The 24,440-nt window shown below is 38.4% G+C and overlaps 1 pseudogene; it reads left to right on the forward strand.

Annotated features, from left to right (window-relative positions):
- LOC132488220 (uncharacterized protein C2orf78-like) overlaps nucleotides 1–7,485 on the forward strand; it is a 33,334-nt pseudogene extending 25,849 nt beyond the window's left edge.
- Nucleotides 7,486–24,440: the final 16,955 nt, after the last annotated feature.

Consider the following 24,440-nt stretch of genomic DNA (forward strand, 5'->3'; position numbering starts at 1 on the left):
AGAGCGCACGGCACGCCTCGGGCTGGTGCAACGTCACGCCGGCCTCTGCCGCCGCAGGCTTGCCCGGCACTCCGTACCCCTCCCTCCCCGCAGCCTGAGTCAGCCAGAGTCCCCGAAGCGGCTGCTCCTTTAACCCCGTCCTGTCTGAGCGAAGAACAGATGCCCTCCGGCGACCTACATGCAGAGGCGGGGCCAAATCCAAAACTGAGACCCGGGAGCTGTGAGAATAAAGAAGAGAAAGGAAAATCTCTCCCAACAGACTCAGAAGCAGTGGATTAAAGCTCCACAATCAACTTGATGTACCCTGAATCTGTGAAATCCATGAATAGACAACGAATCATCCCAAATTGAGGAGGTGGACTTTGAGAACAAGATTTATTATTTTTCCCCGTTTTCCTCTTTTTACAACGAATTATCCCAATTTGAGGAGGTGGACTTTGAGAGCAAGATTTATGATTTTTTCCCCTTTTCCTCTTTTTGTGAATGTGCATGTGTATGCTTCTGTGTGAGATTTTGTCTGTAGCGCTTTGTTTCCACCATTTGTCCCAGGGTTCTATCCAACCTTTTTTTCTTTTAATTTTTTTAATAATTATTTTTTTATTTTAATAACACTATTATATTTTATCATACTTTATTCTATTTTACTTTATCTTCTCTCTTTCTCTTTTTTCCTACATTCCCTCCTTCCTCCCTCCCTCCTTTCTTTCCTTCTTTCTTTCTTTCTTCTAATAATTCTTTCTTTCTACTTTTTATCCCTTTTATTCTGAGCCAGGTGGATGAAAGGCTCTTGGTGCTGCAGCCAGGAGTCAGTGCTGTGCCTCTGAGGTGGGAGAGCCAACTTCAGGACATTGGTCCACAAGAGACCTCCCAGCTCCACATAATATCAAAAGGCGAAAATCTCCCAGAGATCTGCATCTCAACACCAGCACCCAGCTTCACTCAACGACCAGCAAGCTAAGTGCTGGACACCCTATGCCAAGCAACTAGAAAGACAGGAACACAAGCACACCCATTAGCAGAGAGGCTGCCTAAAAACATAATAAGGCCAGACACCCCAAAACACACCACCAGATGTGGACCCATCCACTAGAAAGACAAGAGCGAGCCTCATCCACCAGAACACAGGCACCAGTCCCCTCCAACAGGAAGCCTATACAACCCACTGAAACGAGCTTAGCCACTGGAGACAGATAACAAAAACAATGGGAAATACGAAACTGCAGCCTGCAAAAAGGAGACCCCAAACACAGTAAGATAAGCAAAATGAGAAGACAGAAAAACACACAGCAGGTGAAGGAGCAAGATAAAAACCCACCAGACCTAACAAATGAAGAGGCAATAGGCAGTCTACCTGAAAAAGAATTCAGAATAATGATAGTAAAGATGATCCACGATTCTATTTCCAAGATCCAAAATCTTGGAAATAGAATAGACAAAATGCAAGAAACGGTTAACAAGGACCTAGAGGAACTAAAGATGAATCAAGCAATGATTAGAAACAAAATAAATGAAATGAAAAATACTCTAGATGGGATCAATAGCAGAATAACTGAGGCAGAAGAATGGATAAGTGATGTGGAAGCTAAATAGTGGAAATAACTGCTGCAGAGCAGAATAAAGAAAAAAGAATGAAAAGAACAGAGGACAGTCTCAGAGACCTCTGGGACAACATTAAATGCACCAACATTCGAATTATAAGGTTTCCAGGAGAAGAAGAGAAAAAGAAAGGGACTGAGAAAATATTTGAAGAGATTATAGTTGAAAACTTCCCTAATATGGGAAAGGAAATAGTTAATCAAGTCCAGGAGGCACAGAGAGTCCCATACAGAATAAATCCAAGGAGAAATACACCAAGACACATATTAATCAAACTGTCAAAAATTAAACACAAAGAAAACATATTAAAAGCAACAAGGGAAAAACAAGAAATAACACACAAAGGATTCCCCATCAGGTTAACAGCTGATCTTTCAGCAGAAACTCTACAAGCCAGAAGGGAGTGGCAGAACATAATTAAAGTGATGAAGGAGAAAAATCTGCAACCAAGATTACTCTACCCAGCAATGATCTCATTCAGATTTGATAGAGAAATTAAAAGCTTTACAGACAAGGAAAAGCTGAGAGAGTTCAGCACCACCAAACCAGCTTCACAACAAATGCTAAAGGAACTTCTCTACGCAAGAAACACAACAGAAGGAAAATAACTACAATAATGGACCCAAAATAATTAAGAAAATGGGAATAGGAACATACATATCAATAATTACCTTAAATGTAAATAGACTAAACGCCGCCACTAAAAGACACAGATTGGCTGAATGGATACAAAAACAAGACCCATATATATGCTATCTACAAGAAACCGAATTCAGACCTAGGGACACATACAGACTGAAAATGAGCGGATGGAAAAAGATATTCCATGCAAATGGAAATCAAAAGATACTTGGAGTAGCAATTCTCATATCAGACAAATAGACATTAAAATAAAGATTATTACAAGAGACAAGGAAGGACACTACATAATGACCAAGGGATCAATCCAAAAAGAAGATATAAAAACTGTAAATATTTATGCACCCAACATAGCAGCACCTCAATACATAAGACAAATACTAACAGCCATAAAAGGGGAAATCAACAGTAACACACTCATAGTAGGGGACTTCAACACCCCACTTTCACCAATGGACAGATTATCCAAAATGAAAATAAATAAGGAAACACAAGCTTTAAATGATACATTAAACAAGATGAACTTAATTGATATTTATAGGACATTCCATTCAAAAACAACAGAATACACATTTTTCTCAAGTGCTCATGGAACATTCTCCAGGATAGATCATATCTTGGGTCACAAATCAAGCCTTGGTAAATTTAAGAAAATTGAAATTGTATCAAGTATCTTTTCCGACCACAACGCTATGAGACTAGATATCAATTACAGGAAAAGAGCTGTAAAAAATACAAACACATGGAGGCTAAACAATACACTACTTAATAATGAAGTGATCACTGAAGAAATCAAAGAGGAAATTAAAAAATACCTAGAAACAAATGACAATGGAGACACGATGACCCAAAACCTATGGGATGCAGCAAAAGCAGTAGTAAGAAGGAAGTTTATAGCAATACAATCCCACCTTAAGAAACAGGAAACATCTCGAGTAAACAACCTGACACTGCAACTAAAGCAATTAGAGAAAGAAGAACAAAAGACCCCCAAAGCTAGCAGAAGGAAAGAAATCATAAAGATCAGATCAGAAATAAATGAAAAAGAAATGAAGGAAATGATAGCAAAGATCAATAAAACTAAAAGCTGGTTCTTTGAGAAGATAAACAAAATTGATCAACCATTAGCCAGACTCATCAAGAAAAAAAGGGAGAAGACTCAAATCAATAGAATTAGCAATGAAAAAGGAGAAGTAACAACTGACACTACAGAAATACAAAAGATCATGAGAGATTACAACAATCAACTCTATGCCAATAAAATTGACAACCTGGAAGAAATGGATAAATTCTTAGAAATGCACAACCTGCCAAGACTGAACAACGAAGAAATAGAAAATATGAATAGATCAATCACAAGCACTGAAATTGAAACTGTGATTAAAAATCTTCCAACAAACAAAAGCCCAGGACCAGATGGCTTCACAGGCGAATTTTTATCAACCATTTAAAGAAGAGCTAACACCTATCCTTCTCAAACTCTTCCAAAATATAACAGAGGGAGGAACACTCCCAAACTCATTCTATGAGGCCACCATCACCTTGATACCAAAACCAGACAAGGATGTCACAAAGAAAGAAAACTAAAGGCCAATGTCATTGATGAACATAGATGCAAAAATCCTCAACAAAATACTAGCAAACAGAATCCAACAGCACATTAAAAGGATCATACACCATGATCAAGTGGGGTTTATTCCAGGAATGCAAGGATACTTCAATATATGCAAATCAATCAATGTGATACACCATATTAACAAATTGAAGGAAAAAAACATATGATCATCTCAAGAGATGCAGAGAAAGCTTTTGACAAAATTCAACACCCATTTATGATAAAAACCCTGCAGAAAGTGGGCATAGAGGGAACTTTCCTCAATGTAATAAAGGCCATATAGGACAAACCCACAGCCAACATCGTCCTCAATGGTGAAAAAGTGAAACCATTTCCACTAAGATCAGGAACAAAACAAGGCTGCCCACTCTCACTACTCTTATTCAACATAGTTTTGGAAGTTTTAGCCACAGCAATCAAAGAAGAAAAGGAAATAAAAGGAATCCAAATCAGGAAAGAAGAGGTAAAGCTGTCACTGTTTGCAGATGACATGATACTATACATAGAGAATCCTAAAGATGCTATGAGAAAACTACTAGAGCTAATCAATGAATTTGGTAAAGTAGCAGGATACAAAATTAATGCACAGAAATCTCTGACATTTCTCTACCCTAATGATGAAAAATCTGAAAGTGAAATCAAGAAAACACTCCCATTTACTACTGCAACAAAAAGAATAAAATATCTAGGAATAAACCTACCTAAGGAGACAAAAGACCTGTATGCAGAAAATTATAAGATCCTGATGAAAGAAATTAAAGATGATACAAATAGATGGAGAGATATACCATGTTCCTGGATTGGAAGAATCAATATTGTGAAAATGACTCTACTACCCTAAGTAATCTACAGATTCAATGGAATCCCTATCAAACTACCACTGACATTTTTCACAGAACTAGAACAAAAAATTCCACAATTTGTTTGGAAAAAGAAAAGACCCCGAATAGCCAAAGCAATCTTGAGAACGAAAAATGGAGCTGGAGGAATCAGGCTCCTTGACTTCAGACTATACTACAAAGCTACAGTAATCAAGACAGTATGGTTCTGACACAAAAACAGAAAGATAGATCAATGGAACAGGATAGAAAGCCCAGAGACAAACCCATGCACATATGGTCACCTTATCTTTGATAAAGGAGGCAGGAATGTACAGTGGAGAAAGGACAGCCTCTTCAATAAGTGGTGCTGGGAAAACTGGACAGGGACATGTAAAAGTATGAGATTAAATCACTCCCTAAAACCATATACAAAAATAAGCTCAAAATGGATTAAAGACCTAAATGTAAGGCCAGAAACTATCAAACTCTTTGAGGAAAACATAGGCAGAACACTCTATGACATAAATCACAGCAAGATCCTTTTGGACCCACCTCCTAGAGAAATGGAAATAAAAACAAAAATAAACAAATGGGACCTAATGAAACTTAAAAGCTTTTGCACAGCAAAGGAAACCATAAAGAAGTCCAAAAGACAACCCTCAGAATGGGAGAAAATATTTGCAAATGAAGCAACTGACAAAGGATTAATCTCCAAAATATATAAGCAGCACATGCAGCTCAATATCAAAAACACAAACAATCCAATCTAAAAAAGGGCAGAAGACCTAAATAGACATTTCTCCAAAGTAGATATACAGACTGCCAACAAACACATGAAAGAATGATCAACATCATTAATCATTAGATAAATGCAAATCAAAACTACAATGAGATATCATCTCACACCATTCAGAATGGCCATCAACAAGAAATCTAGAATAATAAATGCTAGAGAGGGTGTGGAGAAAAGGGAACACTCTTGCACTGCTGGTGGGAATGTGAATTGGTACAGCCACTATGGAGAACAGTACGGATGTTCCTTAAAAAACTAAATATAGAACTACCATATGACCCAGCAATCCCACTACTAGGCATATACCCTGAGAAAACCATAATTCAAAAAAGACATGTACCAAAATGTTCATTGCAGCTCTATTCACAATAGTCCAGAGATGGAAACAACCTAAGTGTCCATCATCGGATGAATGGATAAAGAAGATGTGGCACATATATACAATGGAATATTACTCAGCCATAAAAACAAATGAAATTGAGCTATTTGTAATGAGGTGGATAGACCTAGAGTCTGTCATACAGAGTGAAGTAAGTCAGAAAGAGAAAGACAAATACCGTATGCTAACACATATATATGGAATTTAAGAAAAAAAAATGTCATGAAGAACCTAGTGGTAAAACAGGGATAAAGACACAGACCTACTAGAGAATGGACTTGAGGATATGGGGAGGGGGAAGGGTAAGCTGTGACAAAGAGAGAGAGAGGCATGGAAATATATACAGTACCAAACGTAGGGTAGATAGATAGTGGGAGTCAGCCGCATAGCACAGGGAGATCAGCTCAGTGCTTTGTGACCGCCTGGAGGGGTGGGATAGGGAGGGTGGGAGGGAGGGAGACACAAGAGGGAAGGGATATGGGAACAGATGTATATGTATAACTGATTTTCTTTGTTATAAAGCAGAAACTTATTTAAAAAAAAAGAGAAGAAAGCTGCATCCAGAAAGATCAGCAAAACTAAGAGCCACGGTCAGGAAGAGACCACAAGTACCAGAGGAAGAAAAAAGGCTAAAGAGAATAAGCAGTCAGGGAACAAAGTCAAGGCAGAAGTGAAGCCAACAATTCCCCAGATGAAGCGAAAGGAACAGCAAATTGAGCTTATCCAAGAGAGTTTTAAAAAGCCTCGAACGTCCCTAGGCATGCACATGCTGGAGTCTGTGAAGGTTTTCCATGCACTCGGGGAGAAGAATGATAAGAAAACTGGGCTCTTTTCCTGTCGGGTCTTGGGAAATTCAAGCAACCCTAAAGACCCCCAGCCATCCCCACCTATCCAGCCATGGCGGCGTACCCCACGTGAGGGTAAGAGTCCTGAGAAAACTCTAGTCGAAGCCCAGAAACCAGACAGCAGTGCTGAAAAAGAGTGTCCATCTCCATCCCAGTATGAGCTGCCTCCTCCTGGGAAGGTCAAGTTGATACCTCTGCCTTTTTCTGCCTGAGACAAGCCTCAAGCTCGACCTGTTCCTTGGAGGCCACAGTCTCTGGCCTCACATCCGCCTGCTGTGGTGGACTGTGCCCAGCCTGCTTCTACTAACTCAGCTCAACCTGCTGCAGCCAGTTCATCCCAGCCAGCTCCTGCCTCTTAGCCAGGTCCTGCCAAACCAGCTCAGCCAACTGTGACCAACCCAACCCAACCGGGTTGGACTGACCATACCCAGCCTAGTGTCCCTCAGTCTCCTGCTCCTAGGCCTGCACCCTACAAAACTTCATCTTGCACTTCTCTCCAGCAGGAGCCTGTTTTCCCTGCTGTGACTAAGCTCCAGTCTCCACCCAAGCTCCAAACCCCATTTGTACTCCAAGACTTCAGCAAGCAACGGATTCCATGGAGGGAACCCAATGTTCCTGAGCCAGTAATGTCAAAGCCCATCGAACAAGAGCAGAGGTCAGAGTGGGAGGCCATGAAGAGGCGGGCTCTACAGGAACGTGAGAATGCTGCCAAATACACCTCTTTGGGGAAACTGCAATTTTTCATTGAGAGGGAAAAATAAATGGAAATTGCTGACTACTATGGATATTTAAAGTAAGAGCTGCTAGGATTGTTGGTGCCACCTTGGGTACCAGCTGCTCTTCCATATATAGATAAGATAGGTATAAATTTCTCCATTTATTTTGATATATTTTAAAACAATAAAACTGAATAAATACATGTATTAGAATTAACAGACGAATAATAAACCTTTTGAATTTTGAAAAAAAATAAAATAAAATGAGACTAGTCAGCATGGGTGAGTGTTTTTACTCAGTCAAATTTACATATTCTGGTGTTTTCTATTGGACATTGTTAAGCTCAGCCACAGCTTCTTCAACAGCATGGACGCTGGTGACACTGCACTCATTCTTTTCCCTTCTCCACACTGACAAAAAATGTCTGTTCACTAGAGAGAAACACTTAACATCGAGGAAGGAAAAATAAATGTACTTTAAGAAGTTCTAATAAAAACATCCTGACAACACCAAATGTTGGCAAGGATGTGGAGCAACAGGAACTCTCATTCCTTGCTGATGGGAACGTAAAATGGTACAGCACTTTGAAACAGAGTTTGGCAGTTTCTTGCAAAACTAAACATAGTCTTATCATATGATCCAGCAATCATGCTCTGTGGTATTTACCCAAATGAGCTGAAAGCTTATGTTCACACAAAAACCTGCACACGGATATTTATAACAGTTTCACTTATAATTGATAAAACCTGGAAGCAATCAAGATGTCCCTCCATAGATGAGTGGATAAATAAACTGGTACATCCAGACAATGGAATTCAGTGTTAAAATGAAATAAGCTATCAAGCCACAGAAAGACATGGAGGAACCTTAAATAAATATTACTAAGTAAAAGAAGTCTGTCTGAAAAAGGCTACTAATTGTATGATTCCAACCATGAGACATTCTGGAAAAAAAGGCAAAGCAAGGGATACAGTAAAAATGATCAATGGTTGCCAGAGATTAGAGGGGAGGGAGCAAAGAACTGGCAGAACACAGATGAGTTTTAGGGCAGTGAAATTATCTGTAAGATACTGTAATGATGGATCGATGTCATTATATATTTGTTCAAACACATAGAATGTACAACACCAAGAGTGAACCATAATGTAACTCTGGACTATGGGTAATCATGATGTGTTAATGTAGGTTTATCAATTGTATTAACAAGAAATGTAGCACTCTGGTGAGGGTGTTGATAGTAGGGGAGGCTGTGCATGTTGGGAGGCAGGAGTATGTGGGGATTCTCTGTACTTTCCTTCAAGTTTGCTGTACACCTAAAATGGCTTTAAAATTTAATGTCCATTAAAAAAAATACATACCCTTCTATGAAACTATCTTCTTACTTGGCCTTCTACATTAATTGAAAATTATTAAATATTATTTATCAAAGTTAAAACAGCTATTTCAGAATCTCTCAAATGAAAGTAAATAACCATAGAGAGGTAAAAAATATAATATATATATTATATGTGGATAAGATTACATACATTGCCAGGTACATAGGAAAAATTTCGACCCTCCTCATTTTTTAGTCTATTTAAGTTGTTTGGATTCTTCCAACTCCTTACACCCTACTTAGGTTTTGTGCATTGTGGCTAGGTAACAGAAAACCCTTATAATACCAGCCTATTCCAGATTCTTTTTTTTTTTACCCCCTTTTTCCATCTCCTAAAAGACTGGAAGGGCCCAGAAGGCCTTTTGAGTGAGAATCCAAACTTCACACTGTACTAACTTATAAGCAGCTCAAAAAACCCCTTTCCCCCCCATGGCTTTATTATTTTTTTCATTCACAACAAAATTACCATTCTCCTCACCACCATATGAGTATTTCTTACTGATGTTTTAAGTCACAAGAATGGTGTGGGGTACAAAATGAGAAAAACTTGTCTCACTGACTTGAAAGGCAATGCATAGGAAAGGGAACCTAGTCCTTCAAGAAAACCAAATAAACCTACATTTTTTTTCACCCAAGAAACAAAGAAGAAAGAAATTTCTCTTCGGCAAATGTATTATTTTTATTCTTTTTTAGATTTCCTCTCTATTTAAGAAGCAGATAAAAAAAAAAGCAACAGAATAACAGAAGGAAGGCAATTGTCTAATGAGAATAAATGTGAGTTAAAAAAAAATGATGCTCGGAGAAAAAAATAATTAGTAAGGGCATCTAGGGGATGTATAAAACAGCAAAGCTATAACAGTTTACCATTAGCAAAGGATATAAAGGGAAGCTTGTCAGAGATTAGAAGCCATTACAAAGTCGAAGCACACGCAAGGAAGGGTGGGCTCACTACTTTTCAGGGACATGAGAAAAAGCAGAATGTGTCAAGGTGAGGGTTGAATTTCAATAGCTACTTTGCCTCAGTCACTGACAACAATTATAATAGGAACAGGATGCTCAGGGCAATAAGAGTTAATGAGAAAAACATGTAACTGGGCAAAATTCGAATCATATTTAGTTGAAAAAATATCTAAGTTACTTGGAATGTATTCAAATCTGCAGAGTATGTGATACCCACTTATAGAATACTAATTTTTAAAGAAGGTAAATCTAGCAATAGAATCATTACAACACATACTAGAAAACTATAGTTTAGTTTTTTAAACTTTTTCTTTTTAAATTATAAAACTCTTACATAAGCCTTGTAAAAATCTAGTAAAAAATAAAAATTCTCCTTCATTATACAACTTTTTTCAGATCTTCTCATTTCCTGAACAATTCCACTGTCTAACCATCAGGTAAACATTTCTGACAATTTAAAATACGTTTAGACATTTTTAAAGTCTTAGACACAGACCACAAATACATACACATATCAGATATAAATCTCCATTCACAAATTTAGGTATAAAAGAAAAATAACTTTTATTTTCTGTAATTGGACTAAAATTGTATAAAGTGCCCCAGTTGGAAACCTAATCTCCATTGGTTCTAAATTCCTCAATGTTTCATCTGGGGTAGTGTCATAGGACCTATTTGGTATCAAGTCATCAAGAGCAGAGCTGAGAGCTGTCACCTGGGCACACCTGTATCCACAAAAGAATCCTAATTTCCATCCAGTCTTTGACCTTCATTTCACTGAGATCTTTCCCAGGCCTCCCCTCATTTTCATTTTCAAGTTCTCTCCATTTCTACTTGTTCTCTGTCATATCCGTTCTGGTTCGGGGTACATTTCTCACCTAAATAACTGCAATGATCTCTTATCCATTCTCCTGCTAACTTCCTTTTCCCTACAGACCATTTTATAATCAGTCAGAGCAATTGTTAAAGCAGGAGCCAAATATGCGAATCCTCGGCTTAAACCCTTCCAATGGATTCCTCCCCTCATCCGAAGTGCAGCTTAAGTTCTTACAGTGATCTACAAAGCCCTCGTGATCTGGTCTCTTTACCCACATGACTCATCATCCTCTTCTATTATCCACTTGCTTACTCTTCTCCAGAACTCTAGTCTCTTCCTGGTTCCATGAACCCACCAGGCGTGTTTCTACCTTAAGGCCTTTCTATTGCCTCTTAATTTTTTCTGCTCACAAAGCTCCTCACACAGATATCCTTAAAGTGTTCATTCAAAAATCACTTTCTTCACTGAGATGCTCCATAGCTGCCCTATCTAAAAATTTGTTCCTCTGTAACTGATACTTGATATATCCCTTAGAAGTTTTCACTAATATAACGTGTTTTATGTTCTACTGTGTTTATCATATGTTTCCAACTCTACAATGTAAACTCTGTGAAGGCAAGTAATCTCATTCATTGCTATATTCTAAGGCTTTAGTAATGTGTCTGGCATATGGAAAACCTTCAATAAATGTCCTTTAAATGAACAAATGAATGATGGGAGACTTACAACTACTCCAAACCCTATGCTATGGTCCTAGAAAATGCTTCAAAGTTATCTCAGATTTGGTTTTGTTTTTGTTTTTTAACTAAATAGGTATTTTCATTACTTTCATACTCTGCTGAGTAGAAATCAGTTAAGGTCTTGTTTTTTGGGGGAACTTCCCTAGAAATGGCTAAAGATCACTTCTCTCCTAAGACTTGCTAAACATGTCTAGTAATTATATCATTTTGAAAAAGATGCAACCACAGAGCCTTAGTTCAGGAAACTTTTACCATCCAAATTCTCCTAACTTTCAATCCTTTTGCAGTTCCTAGAATGTTTTTAGTAGAAGGGGGATGGTGAAAGTCTGAGTTCTTTTGGTCATGAGTGTGTAGGGACTCAGGCTTTTCAAATTCAAAAGCCAAGATTGACTCGTTTATTCAGAAAAACTTTGTTATATGTGAAGCATTTTGAATGAATGAAGAAGCATAGAAGTTCTTAGCCACTATTAAGGGAAGAATCACAGTATAGTATAAAATAACAGAAAAAAACAAAACCTACCAGGTAGTATATCAAAGCATTATTATATTTACATAGTTAGGTCTGAATATATAATACTTTAATATGACTGGAATTAAACCATTCCTCACTTGCCTTTTTTCCCCATTAACAATATATCTTGGAAAGTGTTCTTTAATAGAATTAATGGTCTTTGCTTATTCTTTTGAATAGTACCATGGTCCTTAGTATGATTGTACTAAATGTTTATTATGGTTGCAGCATGAAAAAAGATGACACGGGCTTCGCTGGTGGCGCAGTGGTTGAGAGTCCGTCTGCTGATGCAGGGGACACGGGTTCGTGCCCAGTCTGAGAAGACCCCACATGCCGTGGAGCGGTTGGGCCCGTGAGCCATGGCCGCTGAGCCTGCGCATCCAGAGCCTGTGCTCCACAACAGGAGAGGCCACAACAGTGAGAGCCCCGTGTACTGCAAAAAAAAAGAAAAAGAAATTACACAATCAAATTACAATAATTTGAAAAGGGCTTAATAAAGGGTCTATTTGCAAGAGTGTAGCTGAGTTGTAAGGAAACGAGAAAAGACAAAACAGAAATCTGAAGAGGAGAGGTAGCAGTTCCCAAAACTCAGGGAGCCTGAGATGAGGAAGGAACCAGGGAACACACATCTTGAATTCACTCTCCTTCATTTCTTGGATCCCCTTTGATCAAATTCAATAAGAATCCAAAGTGCAAGGAAGTTCATTGATTTAATCTGTATTGACCAGCCTCCAAGGGCAGAGAGAAGAAAGAAGAAGAGAAGAAAAAGCAGATTATGATATATCTTTCCAGAAAAACTGCAGTGAAACACACCATACACAAATACATCTTCACACTTATTTGTTTCTACACCATGATTTTTTTGTATCTAGAAATCTTTCTATATCAGCACAGATAAACTTTCTCTTCTCATATCAACCTAAATACAGCTGTACCATGAAATAGTTAACATAACACTTCTTCTATAGATATTGTTTCCAATTGTTTGTCATTAACAAAACTGCTGCAATGTTTGTATATATATTTTCCACTCATGAAACTCTAGGCTAAATTACTAAACATGCAATATTTTATTCAAAGGAAAAGTACCTTAGCTTTTAAAAAATATTTTAGTATGAAATACATCATACATACATAAAATACATATAACAGGTATGTAAAACTTTAAGCTGACATTCATTTAACCAATACTCACATCAAGAAAGAGAAAATTGCTAGGACTCAAGAAGCATCCCTTTGCCTTTCTCCCATCCCCATAAAGGCTAACTGCCATCTTGATTTTTGTGATAGTTATTTCTGTAGAGTTACTGATAATTTTATTTATATACATTTTAAATTCATGTAAATGTAACCATAGTTTTGTTGCCTTTTGTAATCTTCTGTTTCACTCAACTTGTGGGTGAGAAACTTCCAAGTTGTACATTTAGTTATGACTCAGTCATTTTTGTTGTATAGCATTCTCTATGCCATAATTGATTTAGTCATCCCACTGTTGGTAGATATGTGGGCTTTTTTACAGTTTTCTTTTTTCTGTTCTAAAACATGTTAATGTGAATAATCTTGTATATGTATCCTGAAGAACAGGGACAGAATTATTTTCAAGTCATATCTATGAGAGAATTGTCTAAGTATAGAATAGGCAGATTTTCAATTTATTACATAATGACAAACGATTTTTCCAAGACTTCTATAATTTATGCTTCTTCCATCAATGTTTAAGTGTTTCTATTTTCCCATTCTCATTGATACTTGATAATGTTAGATTTTGGCTTGTTGAGAGCTTGGTTAATTTTACTCCATAATATTGCTGTTTTGGCATCCTTTTTGTGGGGAAGTTAGCTTCCTCCCTAAATGAAAGATGCCCACAGAAGCAGCCCAGGAGCTGCTCTACACTGAAGAGGCCCAGCATGTCAAGACATTGGTTCCATGCTCCATGAGCCAGCCCTAATGATCCTGCCATCATTGTATTAGTGGAGGCTGATCCCAATTCCAGTGAGGTCAATTGGGACACACTGGAGGGGGACACGGCCACCTACAAGTCCACTGCAGGTCTTTCCAGTGACAAATCTTAAGGTCATATCAGTGGGGATAATAGAGAGTTAAAAACTGAAACTCAAAACTTTATGTATCTCAAGAGTCAAGATATATGTATTTTTTGTTTTGTGGTACGCGGGCCTCTCAATGTTGTGGCCTCTCCCGTTGCGGAGCACAGGCTCCGGACACGCAGGCTCAGCGGCCATGGCTCACGGGCCCAGCCACTCCGCGGCATGTGGGATCCTCCCGGACCGGGGCATGAACCCGTGTCCCCTGCATCGGCAGGCGGACTCTCAACCACTGTGCCACCAGGGATGCCCTAGAGTCAAGATATTTTTAAAGACTTTACAGAGTAGGAAAAGAAGGGTGGACTGGCTGTTGTCAGTATTTAGTACAGGATCTGAGCTACTACTCACCACCACAGAAATAAGGCAACTTGCTGGTATTTCCAAGGCCCCCAAAATGCATAACCTTTTAAAAGACCCCTAGAGTATTACCCTAGGGATTCACAGCTCCCCAGAGCTTATCCCACCTCCCAAGGACAATTGCCCATTTACCACTCTGGAAGGACAAAAGCAATAACCTGATATTTCTGGCTCCTTTGGACACAAGAGCCCAAGTCACCATAATTCCGGTAACTCCACTAAATTCCCCCAAATGAACTTCATACAGCCTACAAAGCAAAGCAGGTAAAAATTTAAAGGGAGTACAAATTAAGCCAGATGTGTCTATTGGTACAGTATTTATAAAGCATGTCTCGGTCAGTAAAATCTGTATAATCATGCTGTCAAAGCTATTTGATTAAGGTTTGTCCCTTTGGGCTCTCTATTATAAGAGAGCCTATTACTGTTCAATCTGCCCTCAGTCAGGTTGCAAGTATGTGGAAGATGGTGAGACTACCAAAAAATCAAAATAGTAAGGGGAACATTTACCTGGTGAGCAGATGTGAATGATGACTTCTCTAATGCCAAAGGGGTTCCCTGTCAGTTTTTTTTTTTTTTTTTTTTTTTTTTCTCTTTTTTTTTTTTTTTCTTTTTGCGGTATGCGGGCCTCTCACTGTTGTGGCCTCTCCCGTTGCGGAGCACAGGCTCCGGATGCGCAGGCCCAGCGGCCATGGCTCACGGGCCCAGCCGCTCCGCGGCATATGGGATCCTCCCAGACCGGGGCACGAACCCGTATCCCCTGCATCGGCAGGCGGACTCTTAACCACTGCGCCACCAGGGAGGCCCCCCTGTCAGTTTTAACAGGAGAATCTTTAGAGAATTCCACTAGTTGGTGTGTGGGGATTGGAGGACCGAGGACCAGGAATTAAGCAGTATTACAGCCTGGGGTAAAGCTTCTGCCCATTTAGGGAACCATCTATTGTTTAAAAGCTTGAGGAGCATTTCTTTGAGTAAGCCATTGTGCCTTTCTGTAAATCCGATTGCTTGGGGCAAGTAAGCCAGATGGAAATTCCACAAGATTCCATGTTCTAGAGCCCAGGATTGAACTGCTTGGGAGGTGAAATGGGTACCTTGATTTGAGTCTATAACGGCTGATGGCCAAAGGGGAGGAGTACATACCTGGTTGAGAAAAAGATTACATGACGGGAAACAGCATTACTAGAAGGAGCGACAACCTGGAGTCCAGGGAAAGTGTTGCATACCTATCAGCTCCAGCAGAGGGCGGCAGTGGACAGATAAAAATCAATCTGCCATCCCGAAAAGGTCTGTCTCCCTGGGGCACATGTTCCCACCAGGGAGCCTTCCAGAATTTTGTTTGGGAGCAAAGGAGGCAATTATTTACTATCCCTTTTAATAAAGCTGGGATGAGGGGATGCCACATCTCTATGACCAGTCGGTCGGTGAGTGCTGTCTACTCCCCCCATGGCCTGATGTAATATGGGTCCACTCTGCTAATGGGTATGGCAGATATCTGAATTGCCACCTCCACTCCTCCCCACATCTTATTCATAACCCCCATTGTACACCATGACCCTGCCTCACACTCTCTGAGGTCCCTGATTTGTTCCCATGGCTCTCGACATCTGCAAGGGGACAATGACTGAGAACAGGATTTCAAGCAGTAGAATCTATTCATCAGAGGCATCATCGTTATTGCTTTGGTTAAATGCGCCTTACAATGGCTTTGGAAGACAATACCTATGTCCTTTAACATATTTGTTACACTAGTGATTGCTATTCTTGATGCCAAGGCATCACAGGATGGACCGTTGAGAGTTTAGCTAAACTACTCCATAATATTGCTGCCTTGGCATCCACTTTGTGTGGCCAAGTAGCCTGCAGAGGCATTGAACTGACACTAGCTACTCCCATGAGCACATGCCCTAGATAACAGCCTGAAGAGTCATAAGTAAATACAAGTTTCTGATATGACCTGCCAACTGCCCTTGTGATAAGCTCTATCCCCTACTTTCCAGGGCTTTTCCTTGTGTGCCCCTGAAGTAGGACCCCTGTGAAACTTACCAAAATCTCGCTCTTTCTGGTTTGAATTCACCAAACTGGCTTTAGCCCAGGAACCCAAAAGCACTTGCACAGACCCCGATGAAGGCGTGTGCCCCGGGTCCTGCCTCTCTCTGTCCACACTCTGCCTTGACTTCCCCATGTGGCCACTTGAGTTGTGTGGCTATGTGCCATACTCATAAATGTGAAATAAATTCTACTTGTGGTTTTAATTGGCATTTCCTGAATTTCTAATGTGATTGAGTACATACCTTTTCATATGTTCAGTAAGCATTTGAATCTCTTCTGTATATATCTACTGGAATATTTTGCCCAATTTTTCATTGAGTTGTCTTTTTTCACAGACTTGTAGATGTTAGCCTTGTATGTGTCTTAAATATTTTCTAGTTGTAGCTTGCCTTTTATCTCTCATTATGGTATATATTGATTAAAAAATCTTAATTTGGGACTTTTGGCATGTTCATTTTTTAATTAAACATACCAAGATAGAGGTCATTAAGATATTATTTCATATCATTTTCTAAAAGTTAAGTAGTTTTGACTTTCATATTAGGTCTATAATTCACCTCAACTTGCTTTTTATGTATGGTATGGTGCAAGATTTCAATCTCATTATTTTGCAAACAGATATTCAATTTTGTCAGCAGTATTTACTGAAAAGTCCTCTTTCTGACTGATCTTGCAATAAAGTGTCTGTCATAAATGAAGTTTCCATACACATGTAAGAGAGTTTATAGTCAATATTTAAGTTCATGGACCTAGTTCCAAATACTATACTATCTTCATAACTATAGCTCATCTTATGCCCTGTCTTGAAACTTGCTAAAATATCTTTGATCTTTTCCTATTTCTCCAACAGTATCTTAGCCTTTGAACTTCTGCGTATATTTTAGAAATCTAAATATGAATTTGGGGAAAGCTGATATCTTTATAATATTGAATGCTTCAGTCTGTGATTATGGTATATACTTATATTTTCATTTATTTAGTTTTTCTTAAATTTCATTCAATAAAATTTTATGTTTTATAACAGTTCTAAGAATGATGAAGTCCAATGTCCTCATTGAGAACAATTTAAAAAGTGGTTGAAATAAGTTAAAAATTTTCCAAAGACATTGGAGTGCTACCAAGGAAACCAAGGATTAAGGGAACAAATTTTGAAAAGAAAGAACTGTGAGTTTGAGGTGAGCCAACGGTTTATGAGAAATCCAGGAAGACAGGTAATAAAAAAGGACAAAGAAGTGAGCAGTAGATAGTAAGTCTCATAGGACGAGAGCGGGGAAAAGTGCAGACACAAGATTAGAAGTTGGAAAGCTGATTCCAGTTATTGTGAAAGTTTATCTTAATACATTTATTATATTCTGAAGCTTAGCATGCAAGGCAGATAAGATGCTAAGCCAAACACCTCTGTAACTCATAGTGGTATAGTGAGAGTTTTTTGCACTCGTATACAGGTAATGACTTAAAAGTTCTTCAGCACTTCAAAGATGCTCTTCCACTGATTTCTGGCCTTTACAAATCTAATGAGAACTTTTCAGTTACCCAAATCATTGTCTCCCTATATGTAATGTGTCATTTTTCTCTGGATGCTTTCAAGTATATTCTTTGTTATTGATGATCAGCAGCTTGATTATGACTAGTTGGTTTTGTACTGACTCTGGATTTTATAGTAATCTTTCAATAATTGCTGCTATTGATATTTTTATTTTAGCAGGCAATTAATTTGTCTGGGCTTAAACTTCACATTCTGTCATGCTTCTCTTGGTGATGATTCATATCTCTGTTAAGAATGCTTTCAGTTTGTCCCACTCTAGCATGCTTTAGGCATCAGTCTGAGAATGAACATTGCTTATACACAGAATTTGGGCTTTCCTTTTTTGGCTTTCTCCTTTCCAGTGTTTCCCCACTATCTGGTATTTTCCCATAGATTTTCCACACAGAAATACACTGAACTTTCTATTGGAATTTTTGCTTCCCTCTGTCCTCACCCAAACTGCAGAGCCACAGAAACAAATAACTCACTATGTACGTTTCACTTACTCCATTTTCAACTCTTTTCCAAAGTCTACATGCTTTGATCACTTTCCAGAGCCCTCCAGTAGTTGACATGTGTATCTTGACAGAAGTTATAATTGTTATCCATGAAGGGTCAGCTTTTTTAGTAGATCATTGCCCTAAGACAGAAGCAGGACTCTCTTTCTCCACTTTTTACCATGATTTCTTTTTATCTGCTGGAATTCCTCATCTATTCAGATATGTTGTCCAATTTTCCACTAGAACCTTTAACATATATGTCTTAGTTATAGTAAAGTCCTTGTCAATTTGTCCCAACACCCGCAGATCTCTGGGTCTCTTTCTATTAACTCTTTCTTCTCTGTTAATTATGTGTGATATATTCTTTTTTTTTTTTTTTTTTTTTTGTGGTATGCGGGCCTCTCACTGTTGTGGTCTCTCCCGCTGCAGAGCACAGGCTCCGGACGGGCCCGCTCAGCGGCCATGGCTCATGGGCCCAGCTGCTCCGTGGCATGTGGGATCCTCCCAGACCGGGGCACGAACCCGTGTCCCCTGCATCGGCAGGCGGACTCTCAACCACTGCGCCAACAGGGAAGCCCCTCATATATTCTTATATTATAACTTGATATTATGTGTATTATAATGTGATATTATGCTGGACAGTATCTGTAAAAAAAATGGATGAAGAAAATAATATACACTCCAGAAAAGGACATGGCTGTTTTCCTGACACGCTGCTAGTGCCAAAGGCTGAGTCAATCTAAGCTGCTATTGAGCTGAGTCTGAGCTTTATTACAGCTGTAGTTAGATTCACTTCACCACACAGTTCAAATATTTTGAGGGTAGGATCAGGGTTTTATTTTCAGTAGAGCTTTGAGTCTCAGTACTTATGAGACTTTGCCTATCTCTTTATACTTTACGGCTCAGCAACTAACTTTCAAACTTGTAGGAGACCTTTCTCTGCATTACAGCCTACATACCAGCTTTTTTTGCTCTAGTGGGGAATTATCTTTGCTCCCTGTCAACTTCCCCTGGGCTTTTTTCATTTGATTTAGGAGAACTGTCTTCATGCTGCTGCCCTAACCCTAGCCTTTGGAGGGCCATTTTTATGTCCTTGGTGAAGGCTCGGTGGCCTCAGAGGGATTTCTCTCAGCTCTACCCATGAGTCCCTAGCCTTCAGAGCTATACCACATTTTACTCAGTGCTGTGTGCCCCCGAGAGATTTCCTTCATCTCTTGACCTGTCCCATGCATGGACATGGGGAAATACATTGCAGGGAAGGAATTTATTTCAACTCTCTTACCTTTTCCCAGGCTTAAATTCACTAAACTTTTATTCATCCAGTGAAGGCCTGTGGGAAGTTGTAGATGCAGACATTGTTACTCAGGCACCTCTAGAGGCTAATCCTTCAAGACAGGCTACACATTGACATTAAGTTCTGGACACAACTGCTAAAAGTGTGGCTGGTTTTTCCTTAACCCCTTTTAAGACAATCCTTCCTCTATCTGCCTGAAAACAGTTATGGGTATCTTTTCTTCTAGGGAAGGCAACTTTCTGCATCTTCTGGAAGGTAGTTATTTTAGACTCTTTTCCTACTCTGCTCAGTTATGGTAAAACGAAACAAAAAGCTAGATGATTTTTGTCTTCAGTTTGTTCTTGTTGTTAGTACAGAAACAACAGTTCCATTTGATTTTTTAAATATTCTAACTGGGAACAGAATTGTGTCCATGGGCTTCAGTTTTCTTATACAGTTGTTTTGTCTGGTCTTATGAGAATGCATAAAAAGATTAAAAATCTAGTCTTGTACCACCACCATCATTCCCAGATTCCTGTTTGTTTTCTGTACTTAATTAATCATAAGAAATGTTTACATTCTGAAAAAAATGAAACTGTTATTTCTCATATTTATTACAAACTTTAGAAAAAGTCTCAAACTCTGAATTGAAAAGAACATGAATGACTATACAACCAACATTATATGTGGAAAATTTGTTTCTTAACTTTTACATTAAATGTTATGGAGATTTTAGAAAAATTATATTCAACATTAATTTGAAAATACTTCATATCCATTTAGATCTAATTTGAAATAATTCATGATATGTACTTATTTCATTCTTTATGTATTTAAGAAAACATTTAAAAGCCTAACAAATCAAAACATTCAAAGAGAAAAGAAAATAAGAGAAGATACATAAACTAAAGCTAGAAGTAAGGCAAATATAAAACAATTCATGCCCCTAAAAACCCACAAAATACTGGATCAATAAAATTGTATTAGATTTATAGCAATATCTAATATTGCTTAGGTGTTCTAGATTTCTACCTTTTGTTATTCTGTTATCTTTTTTATATCTTAAGAAATAGCCAGCAGAAAGGGACAGATTGGGAGAGTCTGGCATTTAAATGTTGTCTCAGTTACCAATCTATTTTCTCTTAACTCCAAATCCACACTTCATTGTCTTGCTTGTGATATTGGAACATTTCTCCCTCACCAGCTGGCATGATGTTAAGCTTCATCATTAGTAGGCACTCTGATGTATGATATTCTTGGCAGGCTTCCTCACCTCCCTGTGGGTAGCTGCCTCTATCACCCGAGAGAGTGGTTTCCCAGTGAGTTTTAATCCCATTGGTATCTCCCCATGGATGGTTTCCACTGGCACCTACTTAGATGGCTTCACAATGAGTTTTAAAGTGTGAAACCTCCCCATGGGTAGCTTTCCAGCAAATACTGAAGATGTAGCACTTCACTAACTTCTCCACCTTCTAGGAGACCACAACTGTACCCTCTACATGGAGGTCTGGATCTCAGCCCTGGTGTCCTGCCTCTTGCAGATATGTTCCTTGTTGGGTGCTCTGCATCAGCCCTAGGGGTAGTGGCTTCTCCATATAGCTGCTAGTCCTGTATTCTTTAGAATCTGTTTTGTAGCTAATCCAAAACTCCAATCTCTTGTTCATATTAAGGCACTTACTCAGAAGGAAGAAGAATATGTTAATAAGCAGCATGATTAGAATGCTGTGGGAATCTAGGATGGCAATTTTAAGAAGTTGTAATAATTGAGAGATAAAACAAACTTAATCTGGAGATGGAGAGTCTAAAAGCAGTTTATATTCAGAGACACAAGCAGGCAACTTCAGGGAGCTATTTTAGTGGGGATTAGGGATCAAAGAACTGGATTAAATACAGAGCCATTCTCAGTCACTAAGAATAGGCAATACTCCATTCTTAACATGACTGGAGTATAAGTCTAGTTATCAAGACACATTTAGGTACAAGGGAAAAGTTCCAGGCACAATTACTAGAATTACAGGCAAATTTTAACTTCTACTTATACATTTGTATATTTTTTATGTTTTACATAATTAACATGTATTATGACTGTAATTAGAAAAATGTGAACTTAAGGAAATTTTTAAACAAATGACCTGAGGTACAAAAATTTATATTACGTCTCAAAGCAAGGCAAAAGTGGAATCTTTAGGACTGATGATTCTCAGCTTTTGGGTGCAAAGAACAAGAATGCCTTAATGCTAACAGTAATAGTGTTAATTCTGATGCCTAAAATATTTTCTAGCAAAGTTAAGTATGGGATAAGATTAGTCTGGTAGATGGAGGTACAACTGTCTCCAGAGTGGTGGTGGAAGGAAGTGCACTGCGGAGACTGAAAAACAACTGAGTACCACACCTGACAGTTACCTCCTCATCAGTAATTCTGGTAACAATCTCGTAAAGGCAACGAGAGAAAAAGGTATATGTATCAAAATGGCTTCTTTATATCTGTGATGAATCTAAGAATATGAATCAAGGTTTCTTATAATACCTAATGTTGAAGAAGAAGAAAAAAAAGTCATTTGTCCAGTTCCCCAGCATGCCAACTGCATTTGGTTCTTTTCCAACTTTTAGAATGTTGTCCTAGAAATCCTGGATCTACTCTCTTTGGTCCCTCAATATTCTGGACTTACTCTATTAAAACAAAACCATAAATACTTTCTGTGGCAAGCCTGAACCTTTCAGTTGGCAATAAAATTGACAAAAGAGATTGTGATGTAATTAATAATCCATTCAACAACTATTTATTTTGTATGTCTGCATGCACTGAGACTGCGACACTGTATTAAGCAAGGAAGACATGGAACCTGCTCCTCAGGAGTGTATGGTCTTTGGGACATTAGTCTGAAATATGTGAAGTTCAATCCAGTCTTAAAACTCTCTTTGGGTGGTTAGGAAGAAATTTCAGGATTACTAAAGTATGTTTATTGCATAGATTTTGATTATGTCTTAAAAACTGTTTCTATAATTATTAATTTAAATACTATCCAACAGAGCCCATGAAATGAACAGTAGGCATTAGAGTTTCTTTTCTATCATTTAGCTCCTTAGCTCTTCTGCAAATGTTTCTCTATACCAATGATGGGCTATGTAAGGAGACTTGTCAGGATTCCATCTTCCTAGTCTACAAAGCCCTTGGTCTTTGTAAAGTCAAACACTGTCTCATTACAATTCCAATGATTCTCCCATAATAAAAAGATATTTTCCAAAGTAACTTCAAATCTCCACTGAACAATTTTTTTTTTTTTTTTTTTTTTTTTGCTGTATGCAGGCCTCTCACTGTTGTGGCCTCTCCCGTTGCGGAGCACAGGCTCCGGACGCGCAGGCTCAGCGGCCATGGCTCACGGGCCCAGCCGCTCCGCGGCATATGGGATCCTCCCAGACCGGGGCACGAACCCGTATCCCCTGCATCGGCAGGCGGACTCTCAACCACTGCGCCACCAGGGAGGCCCTCCACTGAACAATTTTTAAATAGCAGTTTCTATTACTAAAACTAAAATAAATCTCTTACTCAATAGATATCCTACCATTTTATGATATGAATAAGTGGGTGAATGAGAAGGAAATCAAGCATTTTAAGAAGTCTTTTTAGGTGAACTCTATCCAGTCCTTACATGAATATGTTGCTCCAGAGAACAGCACATTCTCTTGTGTCTGAATGGATGATAATCTAACTCATTTAACTAACCAATTTGTAAATTTAGAAAAATGCCTTGGAAATTGAGCAAAATAACCCATTATATTGATCTTTTTTTGACCCAGTTGAGTGGTTTTGTTGACTGACTTGATCAAATTGACTGCCTAGGTTTTTTTTTGTTTTTTTTTTAACCTTGTAAAAATATCCAGAATAACAGATGGCACAAAATCATGAAGTGATTTTCACATGGATGAAACCAATAAAATTAAAAGTGACAGTGACAAGAATTGCAAGATTCATCTGATTTAGAAATTAACACATTGAAATTAATGTAAATCAATGAATAGCCTCTATGTGGGATATATAAAAATGACCCTAATGATGTCTTAAAAAGCCAATAATTAAATCAGACAAATTCTGCTATGCCTTGCTTATTGTCCTTAGATAAGGAAAGGATATTTAACTATTTTAATTTTCTCTTAAGGCAGATATAGAAAAGCCACATTTTACTTAGCCACTTTTTGAAATAGCATATTAAACAAGAGAAGATATCATGTGATTACCTTTGCATGGCCTGGGAAGGTTCTGTGTCCTAGTTACTTTTCCTCAGGACATTGATATTTCCACCGGTTGAAATCCAGCCAAGCTAACATAGATCTTAAATTAATTCTCTCAGAACCTTTATATTTTAACTGTGTCCTGAGGACAAGTTATCATCTAGAAACTTTTCAGAAATGTGGAAATGTGGAATTTCAGCCCCACCCCAGACCTACTCAATCATTACCTGCATTTTAGTAAGATACCTGGAAGTTGTGTATACACATTAATTTTTATAGTATGGATTTTCCTTCTTATTCCTCCTTCATTTAAATAAATATAGAGCTTTCTAATGAAACAGAGATGACCTCTGAGTGTAAACTACAGAGTGCACACTGGACAATGGAGACATGAGCTAAATCACATGGTTTTAAAAGCACAGCCCTAAGTCTGTGGGAAGACTCGACTATGTTCCCCAAAATGAGATTTTATCTTCCAGTCATAGTGGAAGTGCACGATCATTGACAACTCTTCAAGCCCTACTATCTTTTTGTACTAGTCCTACTAGATTCTCTTCAGATAGAATTGAGGAAATCTTTATTTGGAATTTGAGCTTTGG

This window comes from Mesoplodon densirostris, chromosome 1 (assembly GCF_025265405.1).
Source record: "Mesoplodon densirostris isolate mMesDen1 chromosome 1, mMesDen1 primary haplotype, whole genome shotgun sequence".
NCBI lineage: Eukaryota > Metazoa > Chordata > Mammalia > Artiodactyla > Ziphiidae > Mesoplodon > Mesoplodon densirostris.